Source organism: Melozone crissalis, unplaced genomic scaffold (assembly GCF_028551555.1).
Source record: "Melozone crissalis strain CALT ecotype California unplaced genomic scaffold, PUWL_Pcris_2 ptg000016l_1, whole genome shotgun sequence".
In the NCBI taxonomy this organism is placed as follows: domain Eukaryota; kingdom Metazoa; phylum Chordata; class Aves; order Passeriformes; family Passerellidae; genus Melozone; species Melozone crissalis.
Genome location: NW_026535794.1, coordinates 12,615,330 through 12,636,248, shown reverse-complemented (window position 1 = coordinate 12,636,248; position 20,919 = coordinate 12,615,330).

Below are 20,919 nucleotides of genomic sequence, written 5' to 3'. Positions count from 1 at the left end.
TTTTCTGTTCTGTTATGGCTGTAAAAATTATTTATAGTTATTAATCTCTTTTTCTTACCACATTATTCTAACTAAAAGTTAATTTAATCAGTCAAATAATATTATCCAAATGTCATTCATCCTGTTTTGATTTATGTTGCTTTTTAATTTCAAAAAGCTTTCTTAGTAATCCGGTTTTCTGAGAATTTATCGTGTTTTTATCTCTGGCCTGTAACCCATCCAAATAATTACTCTAATTTTGTTCTTATTGGCACACATCCCATTCTGACTTTGCATTTTTTTCTTTTGTGTAGTCCTATTCTAACTTTTATTAGTCTTCTGCTGGTCTCATGTGCTTTTCTGCTGTAACAGCTGGGAACTGAAGTAATTCTTGAGGCTTTGAAATTTGTCACTGATAATGTGCCAACAAGGACAAAGATTTTTCAGCTGTCTTTATTGTTAGGTTTTGGGTTTTCGTTAGGTTTTGTGGTTTTGGTTTTTCTTTTTTTTTTTTTTTTTCCCAGTAAAGATGTTTTCATTTTGCATCTTTATTTACTGGTTAGTACAATGTGTGTACTATAACTGCCTCATATTTCATGAATATGTAACAGAAGTCATCACAATAAGCATTAGTAAACAAGATGAGGATTAGGTACTCAGTTAATGTATGTTTGCTTTAGACCATATTCTGATATTTTTGCCTTTGTTGAGTAAATAGTCAATGAAAATTTGTGTGACCTCTTAATAATGTGGGAGGCAGCATCCAGGTGTGAAGAACCTGCTTCATGGTGCAGCCCCCAGATGAAAGATTTAAATAACCACTGTAAACAAATGGGGGGGTTTGGAGGCCATGAAGGAAATGTAGATATTGCAGGTGGTCTTGAATAAGCAAAGGTGGATGAAGTGTTGTCTTTTGAATTTGTTCTTGCTCACTGCCGAAGTGAATGGGGCAATATCTTTGTATTATTTTATTTTAATTACTTGACACTTTTTGTTCGCTTTGTGAAAATTTAGCTCATTTTAAGGCTTGTTAGTTAAAGCAATATTGATTATCTGCAGCTGGAGATCAGACTAAAATCCCATTACGGGACGTAACAAAGATTTGTGCTTATGAGGATTTTGATGGGATTTTTTCCCTCCTTCAGCAAAATTTGGCAAGGTTTTTTTCATGCCTGGTGCTCCTGCTGGGTAGCACTGCTGAGTTTCCTTATGCATTCTATGTAGAGCTGGGTGCAGAGTGTAGTAGGTGCAGGAATTCCTGTTTGCAGCTTTGGATCCTGTGGGCTTTTATTGCTTTAATGCAAGTTGTGGAGCTGAAACCTATTATGATGTTGAAAGAACATATGACTTTTTTTCAGGTGTCAGGAGGGCTTTCTACTTGTTCTGAGAATTTTGGAGATGCTTAAATACGTCAAATAAATATTACAGCTGCAAGGAAATGTTTTATAACCATGGACGGTACATTCTTTAAAATAAACATATATAGTTAGGCTTTTTCTCACCAATTGTACTTAGTGTATAGAAAAATCAGTGTTATTTTCAGAGCACAATTATTTATTGTCTCTAAGCTCAGCAGTGAAATGTATTTCTGTATTAAGTTATTTACCCTTGTTCATCCCACTTAACAGTATGGTGGTCCAAGTGTGGCTACCTGATCAGGCTCAAGGAAAATCAACTAAGTCATTATTTGCTTGTTCTGGAGTTGGGAGAGTTCAAGCCACTGTAAGTATGTGTGACTGTAATGTTATTGCAGTAAGCTCAAGCTCACAGAACTGCCAAAGGTCTTCTGATTTGCAGCTTTGTGTTCTCCAGCCATGTCTGGTCAGGCTGTATTAGCTCACTTTATAGAGGAAACTTGCTCTCTATCAGTGGTTTGCAAAATTTCTTGTACCCAAGCTGTGTTTGTAATATGTAAAGAGTGCCAAAGTTTTAGGGGTTCAAAAAGTGGTGGTATGGATGCAGAAGGCTATGGTGTTTAACTTCTGTGAGGGAGTAACAGGTGTTTGTTGGGCAAGTTGTTGTTTATTTTGGGGTTTTTAAATATATATATTCATAAATAATTCCATCAATGAAAACATTTTATCTGACTCCCTCTCCCAGCTATCAGGAGGGGAAGAGCCCAGAGGAAAGTGATGCATTTCCCATAGGGTGCTCTGGCTCTTGCTGCAATGGGCTCACCTTTGTCTCTCTGGGCTGCAGGCAGGTCAGAAAAACTGTCTGTTCCTTAGAGTCCTGTGAGAGAGAGAGTGGAGACATGGTGGGAAAAGGGGCAGCAGGGTTAACACCTCTGCATGGCTGGTGGTAGAGATTGTGCAGCGCCCAGAGGTTAATGTGCAGCTCTGAGGAAGGGATGAAGAAAAAGTTTGGATTTCTTGGGATAGTGAGCTGCAGCCTGGGAGCCAGGGTAGCAGGCCTTGCACAGTTCTGTCATTTCTGCAAGAATTGTTTAACAGCAGGAAGGAAGCCCCCATTTTTTTGAGAACTGGTTGTAACTGTGTGCTGTGCAGGCAGATTGCTGACTATGAGGCACAGTACACGTACTCGGTGTGCACCTCTTCAGCTGCAGCCTTGCTGCTGCAGGTGCTGCTCATGGAAATTACAGAGACTGATGGTTCAGCTTCTGTGGGGCTTTAGTGGAAGTCCTCTGTTCACTCATTAATCATAAACACAGACAAAACAGTGATGAGGAATGTCAATAAACTGACTCAAAAGAGAACGTCCAACTTCCCCTAATTTTCTTTGTCTTCTCCTTGGTGGGAGAGGGTAGAAATAATCCAATTGTATATTGCTATATGGAACTGGCAGTATGCCTGTTTCCACAGTCTTGTGGCCTAACTGGTGACCTTAAAGAAGAATGTAAGAAACAGGATTACAAGCAATGAAAAAAATCTTTAACAATAGTTGTCTGTTCCTTAGATAATAGACAGATGTGGGCCAACAGCCTTTCTTTCACTTCCTGGAAAATCCTACCTTGTGGTGGGGCTGGGGGAAGGGCTGATGTTGCTGGGATTTGTTAAGAAAAAATTTCAACACAGATTAACAGGAAAAGTTGGCAAGTGTGAAGCTCATCCTCTTGATTTCCCAATCTGACAATCTCTGATGTCATGCCAGAGGAAACAGATTTCTGTAACGTCAATTATGTGTAATGTTCCAATTGTGGCTTTTGAATATTTATGATGCTTGGCTCACTAAAAAGGACTTTATTGCATTTAAAGATAGTCCTTTGGACGTGAAAATCTGAGAATCTGAGATCTCTTTTAAAAAATGACTGAGTGAGGAACTTAAGCTTTGAATTATAGTATAGTTTGCATGACAACCTTCTCCTGACTGAATGTCAGGACTGATCATAGAATCACATATGCAGCCATCCGGAAGTGCTGAGAATCAAAATAGAGCCATGGAATCCTTCAGAACAATTGTCAGTGTCTGTCTAGTTTGAGATTTTTGAATCAGACTACATATGCAGCTTGATTCCATACAGGTTCTCTTGCTTGAGAAGTTCAGGTTTTGGTAAGAAAATTAATTCTTGGTCTTACATATACACAGGATTTTCAAATATTTCTCCTGCTAACCCTTCTTTCCCTGCCATTGTACTTTGTGCCAATGGCACAGTTGGGTTTATCAAGTGTGACTCATTACAGTTGGGCAAATAAAGTGCCACAGCAGAATATTTTTTAAGGCCCTTGGCAACACTTGGCTCCATATAGCAAACCCTTATTTTGGGAACCAGAAGTTTAAAATCACTTAAACTTCCAGTGTAGTTGCCCATACCCTGAGCTCTACAGGATGAATAATACAGATTAATACAGATAATTTCTTCAATAGAAAGGTCTTTGGATGCATATGCTCATAATCAGTGCTAATGCAAACAAAAACAAAGGATTTCCCCTAAGCGTTGGCCTCCATATCCAGAGCAGCACTGACAGAAACAGCGATGAACTTCCAGTGGGGACTGTGTTTGTGCTCTCAGGAATAAATGCATACTCTGAAACGAGGCTACTGGTGTCAAATTACAGCATCAAACACAGAGAACACCAAAAAAAACCACCCTAGTAATATGTCTTCCTAAATCTGGATGATCATCTGAGAAGGAGATTTTTCTTTGTTATGAGCTAACTTCAGTGTTGTGGAAGAACTGTGCTCACAGTCATACTGGAATTGCTGTTAAGTAACAAGGTTACACTGTACAGCTATATTGGAGAGAGAATTCTCAGCTCACTGATCATTCTCTTTTTTTTTTTCCTGTGACTTTGTTTCTACCCTCTGCCCACAAATTTTCAGCAATATATGATTTAAAGATCACATAGTACTCAATGGACGTGTAAGGAAGAATATAGGAGCTAAAGAAATAAATTAATGGAACAGATAAAGTAATGTACTCCAAGTTTATTAAGGTTGAATTCTCTTGAGGAAAATGGCTCAAATCAGATTATCAAGATCTTCTGTAATGCATAGATATGGCATGATGAAAAAAGAACTGTAAGCTAGTCCAAACCCTTTTAGCCTATTAATTTAGAGACAAATAGGCTCTCTCGGGGACTCCTCGAACATATACTCCTTTTCCCCAACTCCTGTAGCAGATACAGAAACATTGTCCTGGCTAAAAACAATGCTTCACATCTTCCTGGTTTGCCAATTGCCTTTATGAGCAGTTCCTTTGTCACCTTGAGGTTTACCTTGGTCAAAGTAACCACCATTGGAAGAACAACCTAAAGAGCTGTGTGTGCAGTGATGGAAAAGATACTCCTTCCCCCATCTGTGTGCTTCTGAAACCAGCCCAGCCAGTAAAATTGCAACCTTTGCTGTCTCTTTGCTTTCATATTCATTATCTGCCTGTTAACTCATGTGCTATTTTTCCTTTGAACTAATTTTGCATATCAAATGTTTTATTGAAACCCAGTGAGATTAGATCGATTCTGCTTTTTCTCCCCTCTATGAAATCAGGTGTTTTATCTCAGGTTTGTGGCTATGGAATACTTGGCATCCTGCTTTGCTTTCCTTTTGCAGTGGCAAACTCTTGCTGCTTGCTTCATCTCTGATGCATCTGGCTGAAGAACCAGCTGACTCAGTTTGCTAAATTCACAGTTTAATTTTTCCCCCCCATATTCTAGAATAGAAGTTAAGTGTCGGGTAAATGAGTTGGAATGCTTTGTTAATTGATCAGAGGAGTGCCAGTGCTAGGCAGAGTATGGCACTGCTCACAGGGGTGAAAATTATTCCTTATATTGCTGTCTACTAGAAAGCAACCAGGTTAGTTTTTGGTAAACCAAAGCATGGCTATGGTTTACTCTGCCTCCAGTTTGCCCCAGTGTCCAATGTGCTTTTGAAAATGTTTCTCTACTCTGCAGCCTTTTTTTTTTTACCTTGTTTTAGACCTATCTAAATAATTTCTCCCTGAGTTTTTTAGATATCTGTACCCCATTTACTGTTCTCCAGGTACATGTTTACTGTTTGATGCACTAGATGTGTTTCAAGTAATATAGTACTTTACCAGTAGCATGTAATATTTCTCTTTTAGAATCCAGGATAGAAATTATCCTTCTTTCAACTGGAGTACATTATCCTCTGAATTTTACTTTCACCTTAAAAATCATAGTTCTGACTTTAGCTGGATAACCTACTCTTGTTTATATTCTTCAAAGCATCGTTCTAATCACAAACATGAAAAACCATGAGAACTGTCAAGAGACATTGAAAAATGAAACTGTATGGCAGCATAATGTACAAGGTAGAACTGCTTTCAGAACGACACTGTTTAATCTGAACAAGAACAAAGTTTTCTAGAAAAAGTAAGTGAAGTATGTGGTAATAATAACCAAGGGAGTAAATGCAGCTTCACGTAAATGCTTGCTTTTCTAACAAACTCAGCAGGTTTGCATGTTTGCATAGTCATGGCACAGGTTCACACAGCCACATCCCTGAAGGAATTCTCTGGTAATGGGAAAAGCCATCAATACAGTGGCTTTAACCGTTCACCTGAGAAGTACTCTGAACCTCCAGCCAATTTCCAAAAGGTAGTGCAGAACTGCTAGAAATGCTCCACCAACTCAGATGAAATTGAAGTAAATGCCAGAGGTATTTAGAAAATATTTTATTTTCAAAATCTTGAATTCTTTGCATGTGCCTCGTGGCTAAGACAAAATGGAAATTTAGATGAACAAGAATACCCTGAAGCTATAAGTCAGCATTTAAACTTTATCTCAAAATGCAGAATACATAAAATCTAACAGAGTTTGCTGTATTTGGAGTTACATTGCCCACTTCTACTAGGATCTGTTTGTGTAGGTCTCACTTAAAGTTTTTTTGTTTTTTTGAGAAAAGCAAAAATGAAAAATATTCTTGGCAAGAAATCAAATAGATGTAAGAGTCTAGCAAGTTTTTTGTACCTTTTAGCTGGAGTTTGCCTTCATTTCATGAATGAAAACTGGAAACTTATTTTAGCAAGAGAAAAGTTAAGAAAGTCCAAAGCCCTAGATTTTGAAGAGAAGTGGAGCTTCTTTTATTTTTTTTTTATAAAGCTTGAGAGACTCTTTCTCTAGAAAAAACTTGAGAGAATCTTGTCTTGACATCTCAGGTAATTTATACTGACTTTACATTTTGGGGAGCAAAAGGTGTTTCCATCTTTCCTTACAGGTAAAAATATAAAATTTTTAAAAAAAGAGTAAATTTAAAATTTAAAGGCTTAGGGTAGGCTGTCTTCCTTTTTCAACATGAAGTGATCACATAGAAGATTCTCTCATCCTTATGAAAAAAGGTAGGATCATACCTCTACTATTTTATCTTTTCTCCACTCTGGGCTCCCATATGTACAAGGGGTTTTTTTCCAAACTAAACAGTGATTTCATCCTAACACTTCCTTGTTTTAAGCAGGATGTGCCAAGTTGGAAGGTCTCTGGTAATGGGAATCTTTGGAAAGTGCCTTTATGTCAGCTTTCCAGACAATAAGCATTAATGAATTTTAAACTGTGCTTATTGTGATTAAGAAACATACATTTAATTTATTTATATTCCAATGAAAGGCTCCACATGGAAGAAAATATGGAAGATATTGAATGTTTTGGCAAGTTGTTTGTTTTTTACTCATCCATAGTCTGAATCATAGAATTACATTACCTGAAATTTCTTTAAGGGAAAGGTATTTTTTTCAGCCTCACAGAAATTTCTGGTTTTTAATCTTATCTTTGACCAATAACAATTGGTGAAATTTTTTTGTCTTCCAGAAAAGAAACCCAGAAAAAATAAACTCTTAAAAAAATAAATTGAAAAAGGGAAGAGTGTTTATATATATTTTTAAATACAACATTATAATAAAATTTAAAAAAAAAGACAAGACCACTTTAATCTGAAACAGAATTGCTTTCAAATTTGCTTTATTATTATAATGCTTTACAGCATTAAACTCCATCCATCAGACCTTGCTTTGCTTAGACTAATGATCCCCAATACTAGACTAAAGAAATGTATGGGACGCAAGAGCCTCTCGTAAGTAAATTTGGAGAACAACAGTTAATTCTTCTGTTCCCAGGAAGAGTGACATTTTCCCTCTGTTTTCTCCACAACACGTCTTAGAAAGGTTATACCTCAAGGAACTATAATATATCTTCTCTTGCTTTGTGTGGCATGAAAATTTTCCTCAGCCATGGAAAGCATAAAAATTTATTCCCTTTTTGCCCATAACTTTCTGTATGCTCGTCTTTGTTCTTGTTTTTTTCCTAGGTATTGTCATCAATGAAGTCATTTAGACCAGAAACCTTAAGCTTCACCCAGTATTTAACCAAAGTTTGAATTAATCCTAGTTTGCCTTTACAGGTTCATGGGCAGACTTTATTCCATAGAGGACTGCATAGCCCAATACATACTAATAAATGTAATAAAGCTTCTACACTTTCACCTAAGCACTGATAAACTAATTAAATATGATGTAATTTTTTTTTTTTTTTTGTCATTTCCTCTCACTATGTGTTGAGGAATTGAGACATAGAAATTATCTGCTGTATTAAGGAAATCTGGATTACAACTGAGCATGAGTTGTTTAATTAAGTATATATATACTGTTGAAAGCACAGGCCAAAAAAGTCTGATTTTTTTGTTCTTCCTTTTTATCTCACTCACCAAATGATATCAAGGCAAGCTTCCTTTTCACCATAACCTGATTTTTCCTGGTTTTACATATGCCTCTACTATACTGGTGCAGTTATAGGGTACTTGTGTTGACTCTGTGAGGGGAGGAAGAAACAAATGACAACCATTTACTGAAAACAGTTTTTGGAGACCTTACCAGTCACTGGTAGTTGGTCTGTGAAATATCTTCAAAAATTTAATTTCTATGATTGCTTTCCTTGTTGAACTATTCTTCCTGAATGAAATACTTGATTAAATTACCACATTTCTAATTTCTCAATTCAAGAACAGATTTCCCTTTACCATTGTGTTGCCAAGCAAAAGTACAGGTTGTTCAGAAGAGGAAGGAATAAGCCCTGCATATTGCCCCATATTGTTGCCACAGAGGGAGAAGACAATATTTCGTTTGTTCACTGTAGGAGCAATGATGTCAAAAGGAATGTTATCCTATGTTATCCTTCTTCACTTAAAAAAAAAAACCCAAAACCAAACAAACAAACAAAAGAACAAATGGAAGATCATACAGGATCTTCAAAAGACACCATATCAAATATTTTTTTATACAACAATATTTTTCTAGGCTCAGCTATGGGTCATCCTGATCTTTAGGAACCAGTATGAGTTATTTGAGTCCCTTGCTGTGTGATTGCAGAGCTTGCATTTGCAGCAGAGGCTCATCAATGTCTGAGACCAGCAGGGCCTCTGCTCTTTCCTTGCTGCTGTTGTTGGTTGCTTGGAAAGGCAAAGAGCTCACATCAGGGTTACAGACAGAAACGCTGGGACAACAAAAGAAAAACTGAACTGATGCACGCTGAGAGGAATGAGCATTGGTTCTTCCTTACAAAAAGTGAGAAATGGAAAAGGTGGCTTTCCTTATCATGGCCCAGATGAAGTCAAGACAAGAGCTTTCCTAATCTGAGGCACAGGAAAAGGAGAGGAGTGAGAGAGTGAGCAAGTCTAAGGGAAAACAGAATTAAGGGAAATCTTACTGTTTCCTGATGGGCCCCAGGAAACCACCCGTGTGGGATGCCACAGGAAATTCGGGTCAGGACAAGGCCAGGCTGCAGGAGAGACCATGGGCACAGAGCATCAAAACAGCAGCTTCCATAGAGCATTTTGTCACCAGAAATTGGCAGTGTCCAAAGTGGAGCATATAATGCATGTTTGTACAGTTCAATACACCAAAATATTTTAATCTGCACTAGACTATTTCCCAACCCTTGGAGTAGCAATATATTTTCATAGAAAATTATTATTTCTTTTTAAATAATTATGAAAGGAAACTCCTTGCAATTCAAATGCTACATGTATTTGAGCAGGAAATTCCTTTCTTTAAAAAAATTTTTAATTATTTTTTTTACTAGTCCATCATAATATGTCCCTGGCACCATGTGACTTTATTATATGACTTAGATTGCAAGCCAGTTAACAAATGACAACTCTGCTGTCCAGAGGTGAAGACACAGTGTAACATTTATCTGAGGTGGTCACCTTGGAAGTCTAGTTAATATAAACAGTGTCTGCAGTACTGTTGAGCATGTTGCTGAAATGGCTTGGATACTCCTACCCTATTTCTCTCCGTCATATGAAAAGTTTTGCAGTTGATACGCTTGACTTAGTGGTGAAGAAATACAATATTCAGTCTGGTGAAATGTCTTTTTTTCCTTTTAATTAGGATTGCTTTATATTCCCAAAAGTTCAAGGTCTCCCCAACTTTGAGATACCAAAAGCAGTTCCCACCCGATATTAATATAATACCAAAATAAAAACATTCCTTGGTCTCTGAAATTACCCTGTATCTTCCTGGGTGTCAGTGATGTGATGTGATGCTACAACACCAGTTTAAAACCTGTCCCGTGTCTTTCAGATCAAAATGTTCTCTCCATCCCAGGGCATGGGTGACCTGTTTGCAGTCTGTGCTGAAAGTGTTCATATGTAGTGCTGCAGAGCTGGAAGTCAAGCCCTCTTTTTCCTGGGGAGCTTCACACTCTTTGGTCCTGGCTGCCCTGTGGATCTTGGCTGGGTTTGCTGCTCCTCTGCCCTGGGATAAAGTGCTTCCAAACAGCCTCTTCAATGAGTGCTAGCTTAGGTTTGTACTGCAATGCAATTTTGTTTTTCATACTGTTTATACGTGTCCATGTGTTTATCTTAGTGCTTTACTGAAAGAAAATAGATGGGCTGAAAGCATTCATAACCATAGCATCTGCTATTCATACATATATTTATGTGCATACATACACAAAAATAATAGTACAGTATTACTCTGGTACAGTACAGATTCACTTTTTTCTTTTTTAAAGTCATCCACAAACAGAAATGTACCAAGTTCTATTGTGAAATGATTTTAGGTTTACAGCATTCATGTAATGCTATGAATAAAGGAAGAAATAGTTGAGAACTACTGAACATTTTGTGCCTAATTCCCCTTTTTAAAACCTTTCTTATTGCACAAGTAACCACAGAGTATTTGCTGCTGCAGCTGTTTCTCATGCATGATGTAATTGTTTTATTAAGCATTATTTGTTTGCATAGATCAGATTCTGTTATGACTGTGAATGCTCATTAAATCATGCCCAGTGCCACTCTGAGGCTGGGAGTTTCAAAAGTTCATGGCATTGGTATAACTCCAAAGCAGTGACTTAAATGGAAAAGGCTCCCATTGGTTCCCTTGCCATGTTTGTAAACAGTTTATAGCACTGTCTGTAGACAAAGATGGTTACATTAGCACTAAGAATAAGCCAAATTACCTAGTACAGTTAAAAAAATAAATTAGATATGATAGAGAAATATCTCTGACGACTTGCGATAAATTAATAATTTAAAATCTAGCAAAATATTAACTTTTAGGTACAATACATTGCTCTTGCAACACTTTTTTCTTCTTGACTGACCAAATACAATTTGTCCACAACTTTGTGCAGTTTTAACATGGCTGGTGGTGTCTAGAATCATGCTAATTAAAATACACCACTTTCAAACGACATTCAATTGCTCATTGCACAGAAGTCCTGATACCATGCTGCCACACTGTCAGGATTTGACAGTCACAGTATTTATAGTCTCTAAAGAAGAAAATGGGCCCAGGACACAGCAAATAATGCTATCTGTGTCTCTGTATTAATGCTTCTGGGCTGCAAAATAGTCACATATGCTCCTTTCAAATGCATTAGCATGGCTAGGGCACTTGTTAGTCAGCATTAGGAAGGCTGTCATGTGAATCTAATTTTGTTCAGATTGTAGGAAAATACCAATTTGCCTGTCAAGAGAGAACTTTAAAAATCTGTCAGAGGAAATGGATGAGGAAACACTATAATGTACACAAAGTACATGTAAAAAGCCAGATCTTGACCTTTTACTCATCTGGGTTTTTTCAGAGTGTAAGCAAAGGGTACCCGATGGTTTTCACAAGCAGTTAGCAGAAGTACTTTCTCACACAGCTCATGATTTCCTTGTGGAAGCCATGGCTGCAGCCAATGGCAGATTGTAAGCGGGATTGTGGAAGGCGCCGCGTGTGTTCATGAGCAACAAAAAACCTACGTGATTAAACGTATCTGGGGAAATATTTTCATATCATTCAGACAAATCAAATTATACTGATCATTTCTGTTGGGGATGGGTCATTCCATATTATTCTCTTAAGCTTTCTGCTCCCTTTCCAACAATAGCATACCTCCTTTTCATCTGACAGCAGTAGTGAAATACAGTTAAAACTTGTCACATTCACTCTTCTACCCTCTCCTATGAATTCCTTTCCCCTCTAACAAGTGAAAATACTTTCAGGAGCTGTTGTAGCTGTTGTTCCCAAGCTGTGGATGAAGTCTCTCAGATGAGGTAAAAGTTTATTAATGGGGAAGGGCAGTGGGTCTCCCTGGTTATGTGATGGGATCACTTTTGTCTCCAGACTGGAGTGAAGTTGCACTGAGCAGGTTTATCTGCAAAATTGGCAAAACCCATTCTCCAAAGTCTCTCTTACTGTCACCCACACAAGTGGGTATAAGATGAGCAAGGATATGCGGCTCAAGATCTTTGACAGTGCTGTCTCTCCTTGCTGTGTGTTAGCAAGACAGATCTAGAAAGCCAGAGCTAGAGAAACAAAAAATTGATTTTAAGGATGTTTAAAACAAGTTCATTAAGAAGTTTCCCATCTTTTGAGATTTTTTTTCTGATTTCTGGTCTGCTTTCCTTTAACAGACAGATTTTTCTCCTCTCCCTAGTGATTTTTCATTCACAAACAGAAAAATTCTTTGTGCTTATCATCTAACCTAGAAAGGTTTGAGAACTGGGCTTGTGGAAACCTCATGAAGTGCAACAAGGCCAGGTGAAAGGTCCTGCACCTGGGCCAAGACAATCCTGAGTGCAAACACATGCTGGGCAGAGAATGGATTGAGACTGGACCTAGAGAGAGACTTGCTGTTTGTGTATTAAAAGATCGATATGACGCGGCAGTGTGCGCCTGCGGCCCAGAAAGCCAAAAGTGACCTGGGCTGCATCAAACTCACCATGGGCAGCAGGATGAGGGAGGTGATTCTGCCCCTCTGTCCTGCTCTTGTGGAACCCCACCTGGAGTGCTGCATCCAGCTGTGGAGCCCCAACAGAAGAAACATGAACCTGTTGGAAAAATCCAGAGGGTGGGTGATGAAGCTGATCCAAGGGCTGGAGCACCTCTCACATGAACCCAGGCTGAGGAAACTGGGGCTGTTCAGCCTGGGGAAGAGAGGGCTCCAGGGAGATCTTCCAGTACCTAAAGAGGGCTTACAGGAGAGCTGGAGGGGAACTTTTCACAAGGATGCAATGTAGTGATGGGACAAGGGGTAATGGCTTTAAGCTGCAGAAGGCATGTTTGAATTAGATACAAGGGAGGTATTCTTTATTGTGAGGGTAATGAGCACTGGAACAAGTTGCCCAGAGAGGTTATGGACTCCCCATGCCTGGAGGTGCTCAAGGCCAGGGGTTTTAAACAACATGGTTTAGTGGAAAGTTCCCTGCCCATGGCATGGTTGTTAGAACAAGATGATCTTTAAGGTCCCTTCCAACACAAACCATGCCATGATTCTATGATCTTTTAATTGACATAAGATATCCTGTGTACTGACTGTGAACATCTTGGAAGTGTACTGAAAAGATTCAATCTATTGCAGTACCTTTTCATTTCAGCAGTCCTGCTAAGGGTCTTCAATGATGTGGTGCAGCATTGGGCTCAATGTTGAACTGCCAAAAGTTCATAAAACTATGAGTGTAAATAAAGATGTTTCATGACATTGGAAAACTTAAAAAAAAACGACATTAAACTGATGCTGCTGCATTGAGTGGGATGCAGTAAATAAAATATTTGAGTAAATAAAATATTTGAAAAAGGATACCCTTTTACCTGTAGGCTTTTTGTTCTTTCTAAGTTCATGTTTTGTGTCACAACAGTTTCTGTCAGTAGGTTCTCTAATCAAGGTGAGACTGATATGCAGGACCAAATACTTTTCAGGAGTTTCTCCACTTAATGAGATACCCAAGACCAGTCAGACACCTGGATTCTTCACTGATGTCCTAGCTACCTTAAAGTGGTGTGGAAACTAGAAAACAGCCCTCTGGGAAATGCTGAGAAGCAAAATAGAGCTATGGAGCCCTTCAGGCTAATTTCTGCTGGGGCTTAGTACTCTGTACAAGAAAATTCTGTGTAAAAAAATGAATAAATACTCTTGAGGAAAAATAGCTCACTTAAACCAAGAGCCATAGCACTTCTGAAATATAAGAGCATACTGATAAAGTGATGTTGCATTTCCTAGTAGGTTCACATGAATAACCAGTCAATCAATCATGACTGGTTGTTTTCTCAATTTCTAATGTATCTGACTTGAGTTCTTTACCCACAGAGTACAATTTTCTATTTCTCTGTCTGATCCAATAACAGTTTGTGTGATAGATGCATATTCTGCTTGGATAAAATGAAGGGGGGGAGAATTGCAGCAAGATATTTGAAATAAATTTTTAATAAAAGGTAGGAACCAGAACTATTCTCACTAATTTCATTTATTTAAGCTTTATTTCACTAATTTAAGCTTTGTCAAAGAATTAAAGTCTAATAGTTTTAAAGGACACACTAGGAACCTTAAACTCTTGAGTCTGCATTGACTCACTTTATAGTCTTGGATTTGTCATTCATTTTTCTTTGGCTTCACCATCATTCAGCAAACTAACTCTGTAAATGCATGAATGTAAACCTGTTCTTTTGCTCCATTTGGATTTTGTAAGGGTTTTGTCTGGCTTAGTTTTTTCTTTGATGGGATGCATACTGGGATTACATATTCTTGGTAGAAAAAAAGTGCATTTTTTGGGGGGAATATTATGACTGAACGATTTTTCCAGTGTACTGAATACCAAAGTTTCTCGAACCTTTTTATATTCTCTGCGTCTCCTGTCTCCCTGATTTTTGTGAAAATATTGTGGACATTTTTACTGTCTAAATACTACTATGTGGTATGGCCTTCATTAACTCCTTCATACCTATTATGAATTTTGCTTTCATTTGTTCTCTTGGTTTCCATGATATCTCATCATTCCCCAACTGTCTCCACTCCTTTGATCTGCATACTATGACTGGGAATGTGACAACTACAGCTTAATGGAAATGTAACTCTCTAGAATGTGTCTCTCCTAATGGTCTGCCTGAATTTTGGTCTCTTTCCAGACCAGAGAAGATCTTTTGTATTCTTTCAATGCATTTCTTTTTCCTCATGCAATGGTCCAACAGTTCCATTTCCTTCTCCTGAAAACACTTTCCAATGTACCCTGCTGCTATTTCTTATTTATGGAATATCTTCAGTCACTCCTGTTTAACTTCCTTTCTTCTCCAGTAAACTAATGTAGAAAACCCAGTGTGCTTTCTCTCAAGTCAGCAGAATGGCCAATCTCACACTTTTGAATATCCAGAGTCTGTCTGTAGCATCAAATATTACCTTGGGATCTTGAAAACAGGAGATAATACCTACCCTAATCTTCCTTTTTGATTCTCATGGAGTTCTGTCCAGCAAACCTCTCTAGACAGTCCATAACCCAGGAACTCCCTATGCAAGAATATTGCACACACAAAATTGTCAATCACACTGGCAACTTCTGCTTGCTTTTTTATTCTTTGCTGGTGCCTATCTAAAATAAGACCATTGAAATCAAATAAGTCATTTACTTACTTGAAATAAAAGAATGTGGCTTCAGAAAATTCAGACACCTTTGTAACAAGTGTATGATATGACTTCACCCAACCAAAATAAACATGTCACACCCAGTGGTTTTATTCCCTCCACCTTTTTTTTTTTTTTTCAGATGTGGATTATGTGGCTGTTATTTGGCTGCAATATCAGTCTCAGAAGCCTCAACTTTTTATCAATCAGGAAAATATGTGATATCTTTTTCTCTAGGATTGGGCAGTCACTTTTTTTCCATGGTGTGAAATATTCTATAGTCCTTTTATTCTGGGCTGGTTAAAATCTGTCTTTTTCTAACAACACTCTGTTTTGTCTGTACTCCTACTCAGAGGTATTTCACTAGCTTATTTCCTTTTATTATTGTTTAAGGGGAGAAAGTGTTTCCAGTCCCCAGCTGATAAAATAAGAAGTGAATGACAGCAACCTAAAATTTTATGAAAAAATCTGTTTTTTAAATTTAAATGTAGCTGGCATCACTTATCTTCATATAGCTTCTGCCTATGTGGAAAAATCTCTCTTTTTATAACAGCTTGTCAGCTGAATAATAGAATGGGGGGAGCCAACTTGAAAGACATGGCTGATTGGTGCAATTGAAAGGGGCTTTACAATTAGAGTTCTGGCAGAACACAAAAAAGAAATTGTCTGGCCATGAAGAACGGAGCCTACTTTAGAATTCCCTTTTCTCAGCCAGATAGCATGCATCACTGTTCATGCATTCTCTTGACATTGAATAGAGGACTTCAGAACTACCACCCCAAATTATCCCTTACTGTTTGGTTCTATTTGTGATATTTGTTTGGGGGAGGAAAAAAAAAATCTCTATTACTGACTGTAATGGCATGTGGCTAAATTCCATTCCATTTATGTGCTTAATCTCTTAAGCTTGTTTCCCCTCCTCTCCCCACCCCCCGATATTGCAACACACATTTTACTTTGATTAACTCTTTTTAGATTAAGGGGGGAAAAATAAGATTCTTCTTACTCTTATCTCCTCTCCCTTCCCTTCATTTTACTTCCTTTTCTTTCTCTCCTTCCTCTTCCTCCCCTCCCCCCAATGGTTGTGTATGTGAATTAAAAGAGGAAGGAAGCCCTTACAGGTGTGTTTTGGATTATAGTGGTAGAACAATAGGGCAACCTTCAATTAACTCCATACCTATTCACAGGGAATATTTGCTCCCTTGTCTCCAGCATTATTTAATATTTGAAACCGTCTCCATCTGCACAATGTACCTGGTGACTAGAACAGGTTTTCAATTCCATTTGAACTCTTCTATGCCACTCAATAATCTGCCAGGGTTTTTTTTTATTTATTCTTAAATAATGATGCATATGAGTGTCTCTAGGCACAAAGGAATAACAGAATACATGCAACAGTGAAGTATCTTTCACTGCTTTGAAGACAGTAGTGGGGGAGGGAGGGTAGATGTTAGTAGTGGCATCCATCTGACTCCTTCCTACATGTAAAATCAACATGCTAAATATTTATTTTATATTTCCATGGATCTTGCAGATTTAAAAGCACCCCTGTCAAGGTAGCTTTCATAATTTGTACACTATACGTTTTAAATTGCTGTTATATATAACAGCCACTGAAAGCTTAACAGTGACATTTCTTTCTGACTGAAATACTTGCTGTTTGTACTTACAGAGCTGCTCATTAGGGCTATTTTTATCCTTTCTTTTAAAGAAGTACAGGAGAATGTGAAGTTCACAAATCCAGGCAGTAGATGAAGAAGGGGAAGGGAATAGTCAGCCTCAGTTCCGTTCTTCTCTGTTTACCATAACCAAACCTCTTTTATTCAGAAAATTCATATTTCAATATTAGATTGGTTTGGCTTTGTTTTGTTTGTTTATTTAAGGAGCAAAATCATGGACTATCCTGGCAAAAAATCAGTTATTTTGTTAAAGGAAATACCACTGATCTATGAGCAACATCTATATTTGGGGCAAAGGGAAAAAATATTTAAAGATTGGGGGGTGGAGGGGAAAGAAGGTGATGAAAAAAAAAAATTTTCACATGAGAGAAAGAGAATCCATTTTTTTAAACAGTTCTCCTCATGAATTCTCATGACTTGCTGCAGCCCTTTAAGAGAGTGTGAGATGGCTGGAATTGTTGGCTATGTTCCCTGATCCTAACATTTCCTATGCAGCAAAGATTCGAGAGAGGTTTGCCATACTTGAATATTCAGATTATGCTATGGATCTTTTGTGGAAAGCCTTAAAACTTTAGCATCATTTGAGGACAAGTCTGCATTTTGAATTATTTCAACAATCAGACAGATTCATCTTTTACAGTTTTGAACTAGGGACAACATGATTTATCTGACAAGAGCCTCACAGAGAAGAATATCTTATTATGGATGTGACTTAGCCTTGCTCCAGTGTCATGTTGAAAGCTTTCCCAATAAACATGGCTATATATGAGTTAATAAATGAGAGGGAAAAGAAAAGTAATTTCAACTGGGAAGACAAAGGTGACACAAGTATTTGCTACACAGCTTATTTTCACTTGTGCTGTTGTCTCAGGTCCTGGTGTGGCTCACCTGAGGTAACCTGCAGGGTCATCTATTCTTGTATAGGCTTTGGTTTTACTTTTCTTTCACAATAGATGAAGTCAGTCTGAGACCAACTTCTAGGCCAGCTAAAAAGATGTAACTTTAATTACCTGGTGGCAACATTCTTTACTGTGTCAGCTTTATGTTTGTTGAACCCAAAATAGCTCTGTACCAGACTTACAAAAGTTTGATCCCAGGAGGTTTTCTCTAGGGTCGTGATATTCACTCTTCTCTCCCCCCTCTGTCCTCCTTGGAATCTAGGTCAGCCCAAAGTGACAGAAATGCAGGCAACTGGAATTGCTACTCATTTTGCAAACTTGGGCTGGAGTGTGTAATGAAGGATGATTGTGCTACCTGGAGTGAGCAAGGGAATTTATCTCGGTGATATGTTATTCTCCTTGGTGCACAGCTCAGATTCCTTTGAATCACTTCAAATTCTGAGTGCTTCCTATTGCTCTGTGCACTATCACTGGGCTGCCTTCACCTTTTCAAGCATGTTTTCTTAATGCAATAGTCTTGTAAAAAAATTATCCCCCATGAAATGGAGAAGCAGGAAGGTACAATAAAAAGTGAAAATCCAAAGGCAAGTCTAAATCTTCATTCAAACTCACCATGAAAGTGACCTTTGCTCTGATCTGGAAGTCCGTGTCTCTTATCTACAAATGGTATTTCTCTGAAGGATGAGGGTGCTGTTTAACTGTATAAAGGTTTTCACTTAACAGTACTACTTTTATGCTGGAGCTCAGAGCAAACTTTAATCCCTCTGCAAAGCTTTAAATCCTTTCCCTCCCATGTAAATTTCTTCACAACTTAAGCTTCCTTCCAGAGGCAGAATTCATTTTCCTATGTTTGTGAATCAGAAATAGTATTTTAGAGACCTTGAGAGGACAGTTACTCCATTTTCTCTAGCAGCTCAAGCTCATCTCCTGACAGTGTCCTCAGGCTTTTAAAAAAACATTAAAAAAATAAAGATACTGTAGTTTTCTTAAGAAATATATTTATAAAACTATCCTTAAAATTATAAAGTAGGATTTTTATGTTCTTCCAAATCACTGCTGTTGCAGATGACTTTTGTGAGGTGGTACCTCCTCAGATGTGCTCCTGTTGGGTCTGCATATGTGACCTGCAAGAAAGAGAACCCCTGTCCTGTTCATCTCCATGGACAAGCCCTTCTGAAGCTTTGTTGGGCAGTCATTTATGTGCCAAAGCTGCTATTGTGTTTACTTCTGTCAGTCTGGGCAGAAGCATCAGGCTCAGACATTTGTTACTTACTGGTGATGAATGGGAGTATCAAACCAGGTACAGAGAAGTTGGGCTTTCTCCCACCTGCCAATGTTTTGTGCCCGACTTCAGCTGAGGAGCTGTTTACATTTTCATCCTTGGAAGGTGAATGAAATAATTCTGTGACAACAAAAAATATTAATTTGCTATACTTATGAGCAGAGGCTTTAGATTTGGGGCAAAGCCTTTTTTTTTGTGTGTGTCCATAAATAAACCCACTTTGTTACCATAATGCAAATAACTGTTAGTTATCATCATAATCAAAGGAAGTAAGATTCTTATTTTCTCTGAAATAATTTATGCTTCTGAGTTCCAGGCACAGAGCAGTTTCCAATAAATAATTTAGGCTATTTGTGCATTCTCCAAGTTTTGATCTCCTCTTCACAGATTCCTCTTCAACATCTTTTTGAAAGTTGTCAGGTTTTCTTATATTAGACAGAGAATGAGTCAGACATTTGATCATATGAACATTAAGAGAAATGGAAGGAAAGAATGGAAGCTCTCCCTCATTATTTTAATTTCTCACTAAAAAACCCCTCTCAATTCTGTTTATATATATAACACAAGTGTTACATCTGGGTGTATTAATACTGATTATAGTCTGAACTGTTTAAGGAATCTTGACCCAAAGTAGAACTTTGTCATTAATTTGAGTTACTGCCACTTGTGTCAGCACTATTTAAAAGGAATCAATGAAGGTTTCTGAAGAAAAAGCCTTGTCATCTACTCCCAAATGGACTAAATTAATTAAACTGTTGGAGCCAAATCTATGACATGTTTTATATATTGTTACTTTTTATGGATTTGCTGCTGACATTGATTGGATTGAGAGGATGAGCTTTTCTAATAGGACAAAAAGGGGATTTGCTAAGGGTTTTTTTCTTTTTGATTTTAAATGTATTTGTAAAAATTGACATTAAGGACATAAGCTGTAGGGCTGTCCTAGCTAAGCATGTGAAGACTTTCACACCTCCAAAAGATAGGTGGGAGAAGATTTTTTTTAAATTTCTTTATTTTTATTTAATATAGCCATTCCTAAAACCAAAATGTGTGGAGACAACTCCTTCAGAAGTGTGTTAATGTGCTGAGAAACCTACAGGTTTTTGACTGGCAATGTGCTCACAGACACAACTTTTCCTCATGCAAGGGACTGTAGCAAAAGTGTATGGGAGAGGAGGAACCATTGATTCTGTTAGTATCACAGTTAATAGAGAGGAAAAATATGCATTAGCTTAAGCTAACCTGCATTGTAAAACTTTAGGAAGAGATACACAAGGGCTAAGGTTAGTCAGTGAAGTTAATCTCCCTAGGCTTCTTTCCATAATAAGTAGAGATAAGATAGACTGGAATGTTGCCTGGATGAGTTCAAACCAGACTCACTCCCTGAGCACCCTCTGCAGAGCAATTTCTCACCTTGGCAGTGTGGGAGGGAGGTGCCAGTGATGCCTTGTGAAGGTTGACCTAGAGGAGAGGCTAGACAGAGTTAAAGAATAAAGTAGGGATTTATTAAAAGCCTCAATGCATGCATCTTGGGGAGCCCAAGAGCCCAGCCAGGGCTACACCCATGATGAACCCAAAATGGTCACAAAATGCACAACCAGTCACAGGGTGTCACACTTTTATAAGTTTTGGTCCATTAGCACTTTGGAGTTAATTGTCCAATTATAGCTTCAGCTTATAAAGTCCCATCCTTCTTGGTTTTACCTCTTCAGTCCACCATTTTTTATGCTCTTGGGCCTGAAATTTGTATCTTTTGTCCTTGGTCCTCAGCTAGAGAAAGAATTGTTTTG